This window comes from Microtus oregoni, unplaced genomic scaffold, assembly GCF_018167655.1.
Source record: "Microtus oregoni isolate MIOR12 unplaced genomic scaffold, Mior012 000077F_ref0000221, whole genome shotgun sequence".
In the NCBI taxonomy this organism is placed as follows: Eukaryota; Metazoa; Chordata; class Mammalia; order Rodentia; family Cricetidae; genus Microtus; species Microtus oregoni.
The window spans coordinates 4368720-4386700 of NW_024544029.1; positions in this window are offsets into that span (position 1 = coordinate 4368720).

Below are 17981 nucleotides of genomic sequence, written 5' to 3' on the forward strand. Positions count from 1 at the left end.
AACAGATAATGGTAGAACCAGCTAGTAAATGTCACAATGTTTTATCAAACATTATCAAAATCATTCTGCAAAATCTTACCGCTCAGACTTAAAGAATAAATGACTCAAAGCAGAGCGTATGCGACAGGTATTCCTTTAATAGGCATCAACTCGCTGTTAAATGTCATTCGTTGTAAATATATGTTGGAAATCAAAGAAAGAACTGTCAGGGGAGGCTTGCGTCAATGGCTATTTGCCATAAACTATAATGTGATTTGTTTTTAAAAATCTACCCTGAGCTAGGAGCGAAGGCAAGTGATTGTGTCTGAGGGAGGTTGGAGACTCAGGAAATCAGTGGAGGAGCAGAAGAGGAGGATACTAGGCTGGCATTCTACCAGCTGCTCACTGGATGTGTGGGCGTGATAGGACCAGAATGTTCAGCCTCAGCCCCCTGAGCAGGCTCAGGGCTTCTCGCTTACACACCATGGGAAGCGCTAATTAGTGTGAACTGACAACATCTCAGTGCCTGGACTGGTAAAGGGAAAGGCCTTTTCATACCGTTTGCAAAGTGCTGTGAGTTGGTTGAGACCAGGAGGAGGAGGTTCGGCTCTTTGCATTCGTGAAAGGGACCAGGCACCTCTCATCTAGTGTCTCCACGATCTCAATGACAGTTCAGCCAGAGCTCTCTTCCCTCGTCTTACTCGTAGACTCGACTACTCTAAGGCCAATTCTGGAAATATTGTACTTAATTTTCCTTGTAGCTGGAATTCATGCATCTGCTTACATGGCCACAACTAAATCTAGGGTGGCTGTGATGTGAAGTGTGGGCGCCTGATAGACTCGAAGCTCCTGATGCATGGTGGTAAACTGAACTTACCAGAACACCTAAACCAAACTTTACCTGAAAAGCCTGTTTAGGAGAAGCTGGTAAACATCGTAACAGCCAGGATGTTCGTCTTCCCCCTGGAGGTAGGGGCATTGTGAGATACCATCCTACACCCTAGAAGAAGGAAAGGAAGCGAAATAGGTTTACATCTAATGAAGTGGGACACTAATATTTTATGAACATCTGTTTTATGCCAGGACACTATTTTAAACATCACAGGGAATAAACGTTAAGATGCAATCATATTTGCTCTTGACGGTTCTATCTCTTTAACAATCAATCAGCAAATCCTGTCAAGTGTAGCTGTTACTGCTACATGAGTTCGGGGGCGTGGAGTGGAATGTTAAAAAAAGAGAGAGCCCTGCTCTGAGTTCTAATCTGGTGCACCTGTCTCTGGGACAGTGTCTTATTCTCTTTCACCCTAATTATATGGAAGCCCAACGCCATGCCGTATTATGTGGAGAACAGCAAGCAGAAGTCTCCACCTTTTAAATGTTTCTGGTAGGAGAATTTCAATACCTACTTTGGAGGTGGAGGTGTAAAAAAATAAAAAGGGCATTGCAGACAGGAAGGTGCTGATGAGTGTGCTACGGGAAGGTCACGGACATAGGCATGTCTGTCTAGAGTAGAAAAGAAATAAAATAGGAAGCTGGTAGAATGGGTCAAGGGTTTTATTTTAATTTGCTATGTCAGGTGATAGTCACTGTCACTACCCTTTTGTTTATATAGAAATGATGTCACTATCCAAGTGTTTATAACGAAATGGTGTATCTCATGGTTCTTACTATATCCTCCTTATTATTATGGTTCTTATAACTTATAACCTGATGGTCCCAGCCTGTTCTTTTGGTGAAACGCTGTTTTTAAAAACTGAATGAAGTGTCCTGCAGTAGGATTCTAATATGTGGAACACGGAGTCCCTTAACCTAACTAAGGAAGTGAACTAACTAACCCTAACCCTAACCCAAAACCTAACCCTACCGTAACATAACCCTACATTCCTTAGAATGTAGCAGTCCTTCCTGGGCACAGGGAGAGGTCTCAGACATTTAGAGTTCTCAGGAAACTTTCAAATGTCTTAAGAGGTCAGTAGTCTTTGTGCATCAGCCCTGGCTCCTCCATCTTTGTGCACTAGCCCTGGCTCCTCCATCTTTGTGCGTCAGCCCTGGCTCCTCCATCTTTGTGTGTCAGCCCTGGCTCCTCCATCTTTACACATTAATCCATAAATATTGAGCATTGGGGATTTTTACAAATTCTTGGAGCCTGCTCCTCCACCCCTCAAGCCAAAAGATTCTAGTCTAGAATAGAATCTCTGTTGAATGTCTTTTTTTTTTTTTTTTTACTTTTCAGTCTTCCTTGGCAATTCTCGTGTAAAGATAGGTAATCTTCAACCACTTCAAAGAACTGCAGAATATAGCACTTAAATAACTTAGGGTTCTGTGGATGTGAGGCACAATTGCTCCTGGCAGCACCAATCTACTCCCGAGAGAATGTTGAGCACTGAAGACACTCCACTTGGAGCTTGTTTTCTTCTTGGAAAAACTGGCCTTTGGGCAAGAAAGTACCCATGCCTCGACCACTAACAAAATACACAGTGTCTGAACTGGACAAGCAGGATACAAGAAAAAAGGCTGCCAAACCTTGCTAAGACAGGGTAAGTCTTGACAACTTTCCTGCCTTTGAAATGGCCTGTCAGTTACTGTAGGCCTTAGCCAAAGTTGGTTGCTCCAGCGTTGCAAATGAGACTTTGGGTGATTGCCCAGGTGTCCAGTTGTCTCTGTCAACTACTGCATATTTTGAAAGCTGCTTGATTGCACTTCTTGCCTACTCAAGTAATATTATCTCCCTTCTCGGGTCTTTGATAGGGTTGAAGATTAGATAGTTGTAGTTACTTTCCTCTTATAACTTAGCCAAGCCATTTCTATATAACTCTTAGACTCCTTAGGATAAAATAATTATTGAAACATTTAGCATATGTTTCTTGTTTAATATTATTTATGCTGATTGTAATTCCATTTTTTATACTTGATATATATAGTTTTGTATTGGGTTTGGAACTCTCTTATTTAGACAAAGTGGGGAGGTGATAGGGAACCTCCTTTAGTCAGTGGCCTTTGAGAGGCTGGACCAGGTCGGGCATGGCCTTGGGTACCAAAAAGGTGTGCATCTTTTTCTCTCTCTCCTCTTTTACACGGATGCTGGATTCAGTTCCTGTTCCCCATTCATGAAGAGGATTGTTATCTGTGAGTCCCCCCCTAAATAAAGAACCCCTTATTGATGGAGGAAGGTCATTGGCTAATAAAGGCACTGCCCTGGCCCATTTTATTGGTTAGAGGATAGGTGGGAGGAGAAAAACAGGACAGAACGCTGGGAGGAAGAGGAAGTGAGGTCAGAGACTCCACAGCTCTGCTCTCTCGGGAGCAGATGCCTCAGAGAGAGACGCCATGCCCCGCTCCCGGGATGAAGCTCCGACCCAGGATGGACTAGGCTAGAATCTTCCCGGTAAGACCGGTTCTCACAGATTATTAGAGATGGGTTGATCGGGATGTGAGAATTAGCCTGTAAGTGCTAGAGCTAAAGGGCCAAGCAGTGCTTAAAAGAATACAGTGTCTGTGTAATTATTTCGGGGCATAAGCTAGCCATGTGGGCGGCTGGGTGTGGGGGACGCAGCCCTGCCGCCCCATATTACTACACCTTATTATACTTAGTTCTGAGCTAGTGTGGGATTAATTTATTCACATTCTCCTTCATCCCATGGGGAGTCAACAAAGTCTGTCATAGCATTTGAGGTAGGATCAAGGCCCTCCACCCTGTATCTAGGCTGAACAAAGTATCCATCTACAGGGAATGGGCTCCAAAAGAGCCAGATCATACACTAGGGATAAATACTGGTTCCACTGCTAGTGGCCCCACAAACTGCCCATGCCACACAACTGTCACCCACGTTCAGAGGGCCTCGTTTGCTCTTATACTGGTTCCCCAACTGTCAGTCCAGGTTCAGTAAGCTCCCACTAGCTTGAGTCAGTCATTTCTGTGGGTATCCTCATCACTGGCCCCTTTGCCATAATATTGTTCTATAACTAGACACCAGGGGTTCAGCCCAGTGCTTAACTGTGGATCTCTGCATCTGCTTCCATCAGTTACTGGATGAAAATTCTATGATGACATTGTAGGGTTAGCGAGAAAGCAGGCACTAGGGAAACTCCCAGGAAACCACAAGGATGACCCTAGCTAAGAATCTAAGCAACAGTGGAGAGGGTACCTAAACTGCCCTTTCCCTGTAATCAGATTGATGACAACCTTAATTGTCATCATGTAACCTTCATCCAGCAACTGATGGAAACAGGTTTTAAACAAGAAGAATGCATGCTTTGATTTCAAACATTTTTAAACCTCTTGCAAGGCCCAGATATTATGGTTAGAATTTTGCCTTAATAATATCAATCCAGGAGAAGGGATTAGAGAAAGTTCAGTGTGGAGTGCTTGTTTAGCTTGCAAGAAGCCCTGGGCTCCATATGCAACTCTAGGAAAACAAAAACAAAAACCTAGAGAGGACAGCCTTGTTGGCTTTGTTAGGTATCTTGAAGCACTTGGTATTATTTGCCAGTGGTAGCAAGATTGAAATTTAGGCTGAGCACTGATGAGGAAACAGGGTGCCAGGGGAAGGGTTAAGACCAGGCTCTGGTCCAGGAAGAGAGTGGAGAGGAAAGTCTGTCTAGGGGAGCAGGCGTCTGTATGGTAAAAGTGGGGAGGGGCGGGGAGTCACAACTTTTCAGGAGAGCTAGAGGAGATTGCTACATTTCTGCAGGGGGCTTCCCTTCAGCAGAGTGTTTGCAGAAGAAACATCTTGGGCCAGAGAGGAAGCAGATAGCTCTGCTAGGACACTTCTTTAAGGGAACAGAGCAGAACTCAGCTGTAGCTGCTCCAGGAGAGGAGCAGGATCCCTATATCCTGCGGGGAGACCATGCCCCACTGCACCGCAGCTTCAGGTAGCCTGGCTTCCTGATAGTCAGGACACCTTCCCTCCAGGGCTGAGCTTTCCCGTTGCAGATCCAGTCTCCAGAGCTGTCCTGTTGCAGTTCTAGGTAGTCTGGCTTCCCAATAGTCAGAACACCTTTCCTCTAGGGCTGAGCTGTCCTATTGCGGCTCTACCTCCCTCCTCCCCCACAGGGCTCTACGCTCCCCCCCAAAAAAACTGTCCTATTACGGCTCTACCTCCCCAGAGCTGTCCTGTTGTGGCTCTAACCACCCCCCCCCCCTTGTCCTATTGTGGCTCTACCCCCACCAGAGCTGTCCTATTGTGGCACTAACCCCCCAGCTGTCCTATTGCTGCTCACCCCCCCCAGTTGTCCTATTGTGGCTCTACCCCCTCCAGAGTTATCTACCTCCCCAGAGTTGTCCTATTGCAGCTCTAACCCCTCCTAGAGCTGTCCTATTGCAGCTCTAAACCCCCCTCCAGAGCTATCCTATTGTGGCTCTACCCCTCCAGAGCTGTCCTATTGCGACTCTAAGTATATCCTGGCTTCCCGATAAGTCAGGATATCCCAACATCACTACTGTACCATCACTACATCACCCACATGCTAAAGGTCAGTTGCCTTTGACCTCATTAGTTTTCTCTTCAGTCAACATCTCAGAGATCAAGCAACATAAACTATGGGGTCAAAAAGGAAGACCTAGTCTTCAAGGAGAAATTTGTATCTTCCATCTTTTAACCAATACACCTGTGCAAAAACCAAGACTGACCTTACACCACCTATGTAGGTAACAAACTGGTGTTACTTTGAAAATATGCTCTAGGTTATTAAGAGAAATTTCAGCTCAATTCAAATATGGTTTGTTTTTATTTAAACTGGGAGTTTTCAGTCAGCACTTGAAGTTGGCTTAGCTGGCACTCCTCTTTTTACCTGACCCCAACCAAAGAAAACACTATTTCTCAAGTTTTCAGCTAACGTCAGTTTTCTCCTACTTCGGTGAACATGGAATCAGTCAAACTAATTTTGCCCAAACCAGTCCCAAAGTCCTACTCTAGCTCTTTGTGATAGGAATCCTGTGTAGACCATGAGGGCTTCATTCCATTCTTAGCATGTGGACCTTCCCTGTTTCGTTTTGATTTGGGTTTTTTGTTTGTTTTGCTTTGTTTTCCTTCAGGGCACAATCTAGAACCCATTTAACTAGAATAAGAGACATTTCCAATCCTGCGTATTCTCATGTACCAAGTACTGATCTACCTCACAAAGTCAAGACACAAAGTGGATTCAATTTTTCTTTCACCCTCCCAACCAGACCCCCGAGAAAGGCATATCGAATATTATCAGGTTCTACAAAGAGTGGTACAAACTTGGAAAAGATGAGCTTTTATACAAGCATTCCTTCAGTATTTTCAGAGAGAATTCTAAGTCTCCTTTTTGTCTCCTGCTCCCTTTAGACTGCTACCGCCTTCCCGAAGGCACTCAACCTCACAGTCAGTATTTTAGACCTCCAATGACTTAACAGGATTTTAGAGTAAAACCTTTTGAGAGTCCTAGTAAATTTCTTATTCCTTACCAGTGCCTTTACTATTTCAGATGAGCAAAGGTTAGAACACTGTGAGCTCCTTCTGCAGCAAGACTTTGTACAGATTCAAGAATGTGTTCTTTTTCCCCCCTTTATCCTGAATTTCACCAAGATAGCTTTCTCCTGTAGGATCAAACTGTGGTTGAAATTCATGGAGGGGTCATGGGGAACAGCTGAAGTTTGGCACCATGAGAAACCAGGCCAGGACTCTGCTCAACATGAGACCTCAGTTGAAGTAGAAGCCCCAGGACTGAAGGGGTCATGAAGAGAACCTGAGGTTTGGCACCATGTAGCAAGGTCAGAGAACCAGAAGAGAGCCCAGGACAGGCTATTGGTGGGTGCAGTGCAGTTACAGTGAAGACCTCAAAATTTTGGAGGTGTCCCTACCATGGGATACTTCCTAAGAGAAGCGGAAACTGTGGGATAGAGCCAGCCTGGGCCTAGGAGGCAAGCTGTGTGTTCTGTGGCCAAACCCTTTGGGACCCAGAGGGTCGTGCGTGAGTCCCTGAAGTCTGACTCTGGGCTTCACACTGTTGAATTTGGGTTTTGTTTTGCTTTGCCTGTGACTGTGCCCCCAGTTCTTCCCTCTGGGAGTAAGAAAATATATAACTTGTTTTTGATTTTATGGGAGCCCACAATGAAAAGACTTTGGGGTTTTACAAAGACTTTGGAATTTCACAGATAATTTGGAATTTTAGAGGAACTTTGAATTTTGAAAAAGACTTTCAAAATTTTCTATTTTTATTTTTAATATTTATTTATTATGTATACAATAGTCTGTCTGTGTGCATGTCTGCAGGCCAGAAGAGGGCACCAGACCTCTTTACAGATGTTTGTGAGCTACCATGTGGTTGCTGGGAATTGAACTCAGGACCTTTGGAAGAGCAGGCAATACTCTTAACCACTGAGCCATCTCTCCTGCCCTCAATATTTTTTAAAGAGGCAAAAAGTTTAAAGTGTTTGATTTTTTAAAGACGGCAGGACTTTTAAAGTTGATGTGTTTTATATTGTGATATTAATATTAATATCAACTTTGAAAGTTGATGTGTTTTATATTGTGATATTAATATTGATAGCCCATCCTGGGGATGAGCAAGAAAGAAAAGGTTATGGTTTTGTGGTGATGTGTTTCTGTGTTGAGCTGACAAGGGGTCAATTGTGCTGGCTAGTTTTATGCCACACCATATGTGAGGTCATTTCCATAGGGACTTTAGCTTTCTTTGTTGTAAAAATGAGAAGCATGTGCTGAGAGTCTCACAGCAAAGCCATATCGGGCTAGGGCAGGACTAGTGTTTGAACTAGTCTTGTCTGTCTCTCAGTGTTCTGCCCTCTGTGGGTTTTTCTATTCTTAAGACTGAGTGTCATGTAGTGTGGGAGTCATATGCAGGTCCTCTGGACAATGCCTTCCTGTCACCTGGCTGTCATATTCAGCCATAGTCTCCACAGCTCAATGTCAGCTGCTGTAGAAGCAGAAGGAGCCCGAGGGCAGAGTAAGAGCCACGGTTTGAAAACTGGCCTGTGCATTGCATTAGTTTCAAAGGCTCAACTCCTCATTTGTCAAATTGAGTAATTGAAATACTTTTATAATAATATAAGTAGTAATAGAATTTTATAGTATAAAAATTATATAATATCATTTTAAAAAAGAAATAATTATTGAAATAGCAATATAACCCACAACAATGTACAAAAAAAGCAAATTTATATATGTCTGAGTGAGGGCTGGTGTAAAATTTTGAAAACTAGAAATTATTTGTCTACTAAACAATATGACAATATGGGTTGGGAAATGGCCTAGTGTGCAAGGCTGAGGCCTGGGTTTTAAAATACCAGAACCCACAGGAAGTCTAACTTGTTTGGTGGCCACCTGTAATCCAAGCACTCAGGCAGGGGAATGCCTGAGGCAAGCTAGTCAGCTAGACTGCCCAGAATCAATGAGTTCTAGGCTCAACATGAGTCCCTGCTTCAGTAAATAAACAACTGGAGAGCAGTCCAGAAAGGTCCTCACCTGGGCCTGCCACATTGCACGCATGCTCCCCCCCACCCCACCCCTCACACACATTGCAAACGTAGGACCAAACTTGTGGGACCTTGGTATGCATCTGAACTATACTGTTGGCCAGCTGCCTGGCTTTGAACAAGAAGACAGATCTGAACACAAATCTCCATCCTCACATCTGAGAATCATAGGCGGATGATTGCACGCTTTAGATTGATCTAAACATGCCACTGGACTCAGGCTAGTTCCCTCTTGTCTGTCTCATGCTCTTGGCTTTCCCCCTCTCCCCAGTCAGCATCTCTCACAGTACCACCCCTGGGCTTTGTCATCTAGCATGGAGCTTTACTGGTGTTGCCTTTGGTTACAGGTTCTCCTGCAATGATTTAGAGCTGCTTAAATTTCTGGGGTGAAACTGAAATAATGGGAGCTCAGACACCCTGAAATTCTGTGCATATAGTTTCAATATGATAGTCAATATCCATACCACTTACAAAGACTTGAAAACTAAAACCACATGAAGACACTTTCTTCATCTATCTAGAGATGAGTTGTTTTCAATTGTTAATGTGTAAGGTGAGCAGAGCTTGGTGAGACCTTTTGCACTTAAATGTTGGTAGCATGTATCTGTGTTTGATGCTTTGGGAAATAGGATGTTTAATTATCTCCTTAGGAAATTTATCCTAAACAAAATTATTCAAAAGTGAAGAAAAGCTGCATGTGAGGAGTGTGTATTTCAGTGTTATTTGAGGCAGTTACATTAAAATTAACAGAGAAGGCATAGTTGAAACACATGGCAGACTATTTTTAATGATTAAAGTGATTGTAAAGGAGAGACATAGATAGATATTATTAATATAATGTAATGCCTAATAAAAGGCCACAGAATAGTTTAAACTTATTAAATTATATGAAATGTATACACAGTAGGATCCCTGTAAGAAAATGAGAGCATAAGTGACTGCATAGGAGAGTAAACTGCTCAGTTTTAAAATGTTCAGTTTTCAAAAAAATACGCTTTTTATGATTTCAGTGAAAAATTTCTCCTGTGGGAAGTGTTATAACACAACTCACATCCTAGCGTTTAGCTGCAAACTCAGCAGCAACCTGCACTCCATCCCACTAAGCAGCAAATCCTTCCTTTCAGCACTCTGCTTATGCTCTGTATGCTGCCTAAGAGGATTCAACCTGATGGGAGAAGCCATTGTTCCCGGATGACGCTTAGCTGCTCACTTAAGACTAGAAATGGTTCCACAGTTAGAATTTTTTTCTATCAGCTACTCTGGCTTTTGCCTGCCTCCACTCTAGAAGCTCCCCAATGTCAGATCTGTGGTCTGGGAAGATGGGAGGTGGCTGTTTCTCCTTACTGAACCCTGGTAGAGAAGGCTGGAAAGGCGGCCAATAGGAACAGAGCCTCTGGAACACAGCATGCTGTGCGCTGAGAAGGAAGGAAACCAAAGACGTTTCTCTCCACTCAGTCTGGCTGCGCACTGTTTGAATGCCTTGAATAAATATTTATAGACACCTGGTGCTTGGGATTTTAGATAATGGAAACTTTGAAAAATCTTGTTTGTGTCAAAGAAAACAAAAAACAAGGCTGATAGATTTTGCTTTATCTCTAACAGTTTCTGAGGAGCTGAACAGTCAGACTGTTTTCTACAGATTCAGAATTTCTTGAAACTGGGGATCAAGACTAAGTGACCCCAAAAGTGATTTCAGACCAAGGTGTTAGAATTTAGAAGGAGATTCCCTGCTAGAGAAAATTAGAATACTCTGAAATCATTGTCACCAGAAATTAGCATTACTCGTGCTGGCCTACACAGCTTCCCACTCCCACAGGCAGAGCTGCCCCTCCCCATTCAGACCAGAAGGAATCTGATCAATGACAGGAATGGGAGAGTGCGGATCAATAGTGCCGGACTGTTGGACTTCCTACAGTATGCCAGCTCTGTCCTGCCCTACTTGTGAATATAAAAGGTGTTTTCTCCTCCTCCTCCTTGCTGTGGAATAGTCTTTGAAGACGTGTTACATTGGTTTATGTTGTGGAACATTTCCTTAATGATACAAAGATGTGTTGCATTCTTTTACGTTGCATTTGTTTAACTCTGTGAAGCTGTGTTACTTTGCCTGTCTAAAACACCTGATTGGTCTAATAAAGAGCTGAATGGCCAATAGCAAGACAGGAAAAGAATAAGTGGAGCTGACAGGCAGAGAAAATAAATAGGAGGAGAAATCTGGGAAGAGAAACTCAAAGGAACAAGAAAAGGAGATGCTAGGGGGCAACCACCCAGTCAAACAGCCAGGCACAGAATAAGAAGGAAAGAAAAGATACACAAAAATAGAAAAAGGTAAAAGTACAGCGGCAAAAAGTAGACAGGATAATTTAAGAAAAGATGGTTTGAAACAAGACAAGGTAAGGCAGGGCATTTATACGTAATAATAAGTCTCTGTATGTATTTATTTGGGAGCTGGGTGGCACCCCCCCCATGAGTCAAAGAGCAAAGAGAAAAAAATAACCAACAACACTTCCTCCTCTTTTCCCTACCCTCCCTCGCTGAGGATCAAACCCAGGACCTCATTTACTTTAACTTAAACCTTTCATCTCCTTTACATGCCTAGCCCCCTACTCCCTCATCTCAAGCTGAGTTCCCAACACTGTGGAAGTTTTGGGACTCTTCACTCCTGGAACTGGGAAAGGATGGAGGAGCTTGACAAGCTTGTTTCTGCCATCTGCTTCACATTGAAAGGTAATGACGCAGAATGCTCCAAGAATTCTGTTATGGTTCAGAAGTTGGTTTTCTTTCCCATCAAATAAAAACTGTATGGTGAATGACATAAGCAATAGTGAGAATGTGTCTAGTTTTGGATAAACACTAAAATGTTGACATGCCAGCATTCTGATTGGATAAACATTAAAATGTTGACAAGTGTGCATTCTGACTGGATAAACACTAAATTGATGGCATGTGTGCATTCTGATTGGATAAACACTAAGATGTTGACATGCATAAGTTCTGATTGGCTAAACACTATAATGTTGATATACGTGCATTCTGATTGAATAAACACTAAAATGTTGGCATGCATGCATGCATTCTGACTGGATAAAGCTAAACTGTTGGCATGGGTGTGAAGATGGATGCTAAAAAGAAATCCCACACGAGCTCAGACTTGAGTATAATAAAGGGTTGTTTATTTAGGGGTAGACTCACAGATCACAGTCCTCTGCATAAATGTGGAACAGGAACCAAATCCAGCAGCCGGAAGAGAGAAGGAATGGGACTTTACGTCAGCATTTATAGTATAATAGGCCACGCCCAAGTGGGTGGGTAACTTAAGGGCTACTTGCTGTAGGATTTTCTACAGTACCTTCCCTTTTTGTTTAAATAAGAGAGTTCTAAGCCTAATACAAAATCATATACAATAAGAACACATATCCAATATAAAAATTAGAATTACAACCAGCATAAACAATATCAAGCAAGAAACATGTGATAAATGTTTCAATAATTATCCTCTCTTAAGGAGTTTAAGCCTTGTATTATAAATCACTTGGCCAAGTCATGAGAGGAAAGTAACTATGACTATCTAGTCTTCAAAACCATCAAAGATCCGATAAGGGAGACAATATTACATAAGCAGGAAGTGCGACCAAGCAACCTCTGAAATGTGCAACAAATGACAGAGACAACTGGATACCTGGGCAATCATCCCAAGTCTCATTTGTAACGTTGGAGCAACCAACTTTGGCTAAGGCCTACAGTAACCGACAGACCATTTTCAGAGGCAGGAAAGTTGTCAAAACTGTCTTACCCTATCTTGGTAAGATTTGACAGTCTTTTTTCTTGTATCCTGCTTGTCCTGTCCGGACATCCTGCATTTTGTCAGTGGTTGAGGTATGGGCAATTCCTTGCCCAAAGGCTAGTGTTTCCAAGAAGAAAACAAGCTCCAAGTGGAGTGTCTTTGGTGCTCAGCATTCTCTCAGGAATAGATTTGTGCTGCCAGGAACAATCATGTCTCTGGTCAACAGAACCCTAAGTTATTTGAATGCCATATTCTATAGCTCTTTGAAGTGGCTGAAGATTACCTATCTATGCGGAATACAATCTCTATGCATCTAAAGAACCTGATTAGTCTAACTGTAAGTATGACAAACATGAATGACCATTGACCTATAATTCTGAATACCTATATAACTTAAAGACTAAGACTTTATATTAGAATATTATTGTGCTACACATGAGAACATTGACCACAAAATGTGAACAATGCATAAGTATCTTGATCAGAGGTAGAAATGTATATTGCAATATGATAAATATATCCCAAAATTGTGTCAATGTACACAATGTCTTAAGCAGAGGGAGAAGCATACATGCATACATTATTGCAAAATTACTTTGCCTAGGTATAGAAATATTGTAGACAAAAATAGAAACATATTCAATATAATTTAAGTTTGTATCAATATACAAGAATCTATACCAATGTAAACTGGCTATAAATAATAGCTCACAAGTATTCTATTACTCACTATTATTATTAGTGTGAGTATGCTCACACTAATCTATTATCCTATCTAATTCCCCCCCCCCTTTTTTTCAAAGAGATCCCTGAGCCTGCATATTTTCCTCCCAACCCCCAACCCTATACCAATTATAACAAACCACTAAATGATGTCCCTAACCCTGAGGACAAATTTTGTTAAGAGGGGGACATTATCTAGAATTACTTCCAGCTGTCATGGGGGGTGATATTCTTCCTATGGGATCCTGTGAAAGTAAGATAATGGCTAAGTTTCAAGATTACTGTCTGGTATAATTGCAAATAGTCTCTGAGTATTCGGTAGAGTTTTTCTGAGGTTTCTATTTGGAGTTCTGAATAGTGCAGCATTTCAGCTAAACAAGTTGGAACCATCTTGAGCAACTTGTACCCAAAACAGATCTTGTAATAGTGCTATCAGCATCATGATGTCATATCAATCAGGTGTAATCGTTGTTGTGGGGCCCCATCTTCTTCCTGAAAGCTTCAAAGATTACAGCAGAAAAATTCATTGTTCATTGTGGAAAACTTAAACATTATTTATACAAATATATATTCAATGAAAGGTATGATAGAGACAAAAATAGGTATGAAGAAAAGTAAAAATTTTTTTCTAAATTCTTTCTTCTTTCTGTTCCATACCAGACAGCTCCTGACATGAGACAGAAACTCTGAATTTTTCTTTTAACAATATGCTTGGATTTAGAGAAGGACAGAGCCATTGTCCAACTCCAGAGCCAGCTCTGATTTTTAACTAAGTCATGACTATTATTCTAGTTTATGTTCAGTAATTCTTACCTTCAGATGACCTGTCCTCATAAGTCATAATTCTCTTTGCTTGGTGATCCTACTGGATATTATTTTTCCTCTTTAAGCATCTAGATGTCCAGGGTCTCTTGACTATTTGAAAATGAGTATTTTTCTGCAAAGACAAAAACAGAACCCTGCTCCAATCCTTTGAGGTTTCCTTACCACCTATATGGCTGTCACTTCTGTGGATGAGCCGTCATTTCTCTTTCTCAAGAGATTTCTCTTTTTCAAACCAAATCTTTATTAATTTTGATGGTATCTATAACTTTTCTTCTCCTGTTGAAACAAGAGCAAAATTCCTTACCCAACATAGCACATCTCCTGGCTTCCATTGTGAGGTCAACACATTCTTGAAATATACCAGCTGATATAATTCAGAAGACTTTTCTATTATCCAATGTTTCTCTGCTGCTGTTGTTTCTCATTAGCGTTAAGAAAATTCAAGGTTAATAAAGCATTATGTAATTTATTTCTGGGGGTGTTTTCCACCCCTTTCTGTTTGTTTAACATATCCTTTATAGTTGATCTTTCTATAACTGCCTGACCTGTAGGATTGTTTGGTATACCTATAATATTCTTTATATTATAATAAGCAAAAAACTGTTTCATTTTTCTTAGAGACATATGCTGGACCATTATCTGTCTTTATTTGTGCAGGTATACCCAAGATGGCCATAACTTCTAACAAATATGTGATTACTGAATCAGACTTTTCTGAGCTCAAAGCAGTTGCCCATTGAAAACCTGAATAAGTGTCAATGGTATGGTATACATATTTTAATTTTCCAAAATCCACAAAGTGGAACACATCCATCTGCCAGATTTCATTCATTTGAGTACCCTTTGGGTTAGTCCATGAAGGTAGCGGTGTTTGGTTATAGAAAGAACAAGTAAGACATCTCTTTAAAATCTCCTTAGCTTGTTGCCATGTAATAGAAAACTTTCTATAAACCTTTGCTACTATCATGATATTTCTTATGAAATTTTGAGGCCTTCAGCACACTTCCAATCAATAATCAATCAATTTCTGCATTACCTTGTGCTAGAGGACCTGGGAGAACCATATGGGATCGGATGTGTGTTATATATATATGGGACAAAGCCTATTCCTGATTATATCTTGAACCTGTATGAATAATGAAGTCAATTCTGTATCATTATTAATTCAGCAGTTTCAATATGCAAGACAACTCTTTCTGCATATTGTGGATCAGTAACTATATTAAGAGGTTCTTTAAAATCCCTTAGTACCATGAGAATTATAAGGGCTTTGTTCCACCTTACTTAAATCTTCTGGTTTGTAATCTGCATTTCCTGATTTATTTGCATCAGTGTAGAATGTATGGGCTCCAGTTATTGATGTGTCCTGTACAATGTGGGGAAGGATCCAAGTAGTTCTCTTTATAAGATTAATTCCATCACTTTTGAGATAATTGCTATTAATCTTTCTTAAAAAATTAGTTCAAGCTTTTTGCCAAGGTTCATTGTCTTCCCATAATTTTTTTAATTTCATCAGTAGTAAAAGGCACTATAATCTCTGCTGGGTCTATACCTGCTAGTTGACAAAGTCTCAATTTTCCTTTTATAATTAATTCAGAGACCTTTTCCACATAAGTTTTTAGTTTTTAAATTGGTTTATATGTTTAAAAAAATCATTCTAAGATAATATCTTCCCTTTGCATAAGGTTCCTATAGGGGAAATTCTGGAAGGCAGTATAACTGGAATGCAATTAAGATTTAGATTCACCTTATCCACATGTGCCTCCTGTAATTTTTCTTCAACAGCAATCAATTCCTTTTCTGCCTCAGATGTTAATTCTCTGGGACTATTTAAGTCTTTGTCACCATCTAAGGTTTTGTTTAAATGAACTATTAGATCAGGTGTTATCCCAACAGTTGACTGTAGACTGGAAATGTCTCCTAACAATCTTTGAAAGTCATTAAGAGTCCACAATAAGTCTCTCTTAATTTGTGCCTTTTGTGTTCTAATTTTCTGTAAACCTATATTCTAACCTAGGTAATTGACAAAATCTCCTCTCTGTATATTTCAGGAGCAATTTGTAATCCCTATTTTGGCAAAACTTTATTTACTTCCTTAAAAATTCTTTCTAAAGTATCTATGTTTGACTCAGATAGCAAAATGTCATCCATGTGATGGTAAATTATAATTTTAGGAAATTTTTTATGTATTATTTCCAATAGATGGCTGGCTTACAAAGTATTGGCATAGGGTGGGGCTATTGAGCATTTCTTGTGGAAGGACAGTCCATTGCTATCTCCTAGTAAGCTGAGAATTATTATAAGTAGACACTGCAAAGGCAAATTTTTCTCTGTCCTTTTCTTGTAAAGGTATAGTTAAGAAACAATATTTTAAAGCAATAACTATAAGAGGCCATCCTTTTGGTAATAGAAAAGGCAGAGGGATTCCAAATTGTAGAGGGCCCATAGGTTGAATTACCTTGTTGATAGCTCTTAGATCTGTCACCATTCTCCATTTACCAGATTTCTTTTTAACAACAAATATAGGAGAATTCCAAGGGCTGATTGATTCTTCAATATGGTGAGCATCTTGTTGCTCCTGTACCAGCTGTTCTAAAGCCTGCAGTTTGTCTTCTGTTAAAGGCCACTGTTTAACCCCTACTTGTTTCTCAGTTAAGCATTTTAAAGGTAGGGCTGTTGGTACCTTTAAAGGTTTGCTAGTTGTTTTGTGTTTTTGTCCAACCTGAATGGCTGGTGACTTTTGTGTATAGTACCTTATAAATCCTTCCCAAAACTATGAGTTTCTGGGACTACAGGAATGTTAACCTGGGTTTTCCATTGCTGCTGCAGGTCACAACCCCATTAATTCACTGCAATATTAGTCACATACAGCCTCAGCCTTCCTCTCTGTCCTTCTAGTCCTATGCATTCAACCCATCACATGCTTTGTTTTACTTAAGATAGAATTCCAATTCCTAGGAATTGAATATCTGCCTCTTGAAGAGGCCAATTTGGATGCCAAGATTTTGGAGTAACACTCACATCCACACCCATGTCTATCAAACCCACAATTACAATACCATTTATATGGACTCTTAGCTTTGGTCTTTGATTGTTTATAGAAGTCTGCCAGAATATACATTCCTATTTCCTATTGGAATTTTGAATTCATCCTCCATGTCTATTCCATCATCCAGAATAGTATTGTTTTTTATAGAAGGCTCTGGATTTTTTAAATTTTTCTGGTGATACATGTCCTCCACAGTGACTGGGAATGACTGGACAACTTTTGACTTGGGGGCCTGCAAGAGGCCCCCCAAGGAGGTTCTCAATGGTATCGGGCTGCCTTGTCTGTCGTTTGTTGATCTGCATTTTTTTTTGGTACAATGTCAGCCTTTGCCATACCTTTTACATAATCTGTAAGGTTGATATCTTTTATTTTTGCGATTCCCAAAGGAGACATTTTATCTAGGAATTCCTTGTCTACAATCCCTTCTCAGATGTCCTATTCTACCACAATTAAAATGTTTGGCATTTTGATGTCTCCTCTTATCTTTGGAAATTGCTTCTCCTACCCAAGATTTAGTATTGTAGTCAAATGTCTCAACATTCATTGTATGCAGGATCCATTCATCCATTGGTGCTGATCTATCCTTTAAAGGCCTAAGTATCTTTTTACATTCTAAGTTGGCATTTTCAAAAGTCAGAGATTCAATAAGTACTCATTTAGCATCTGGGTCTGTTACTCCTATTTTTACAACCTTAGTTATTACTTGTAAAAAGTCACTAAATGGTTCTCTTTGGCCCTGTTTAACCTTAGAATATGATTCAATTCATTTTCTTGTTCTTGAATCCTGTCCCAAGAATTTAAGGCTGCTTTGTGGCATAAGGACAAGACTTGGTCCTTGTAAAGAGCTTGAACCTGTGGGTCAGCATAAGTGCCCTCACCAAGAGTTTGATCTTGGGAAGTCTCAAGTCCTTTTGCTTTTCCCTGTTCTAAAATTTTTGCCTCTTCTCTGAAATAACATTTCTACAGCAGTTGGGGCCCATCATCCAGGACTGCTGAAGCTGACTGAATCCAGTTGTGTGGGGTTGCCTTAATGCTAGAAGCCCATGTCTTTACCATCTCCCTAACAAATACAGAATGCAAGCCATAAGTTACTACTGCTTGCTTAATTTTTTTAAGATCATTCATTTTTTTTTTTTTGAGATAGGGTTTCTCTGTAGCTTTAG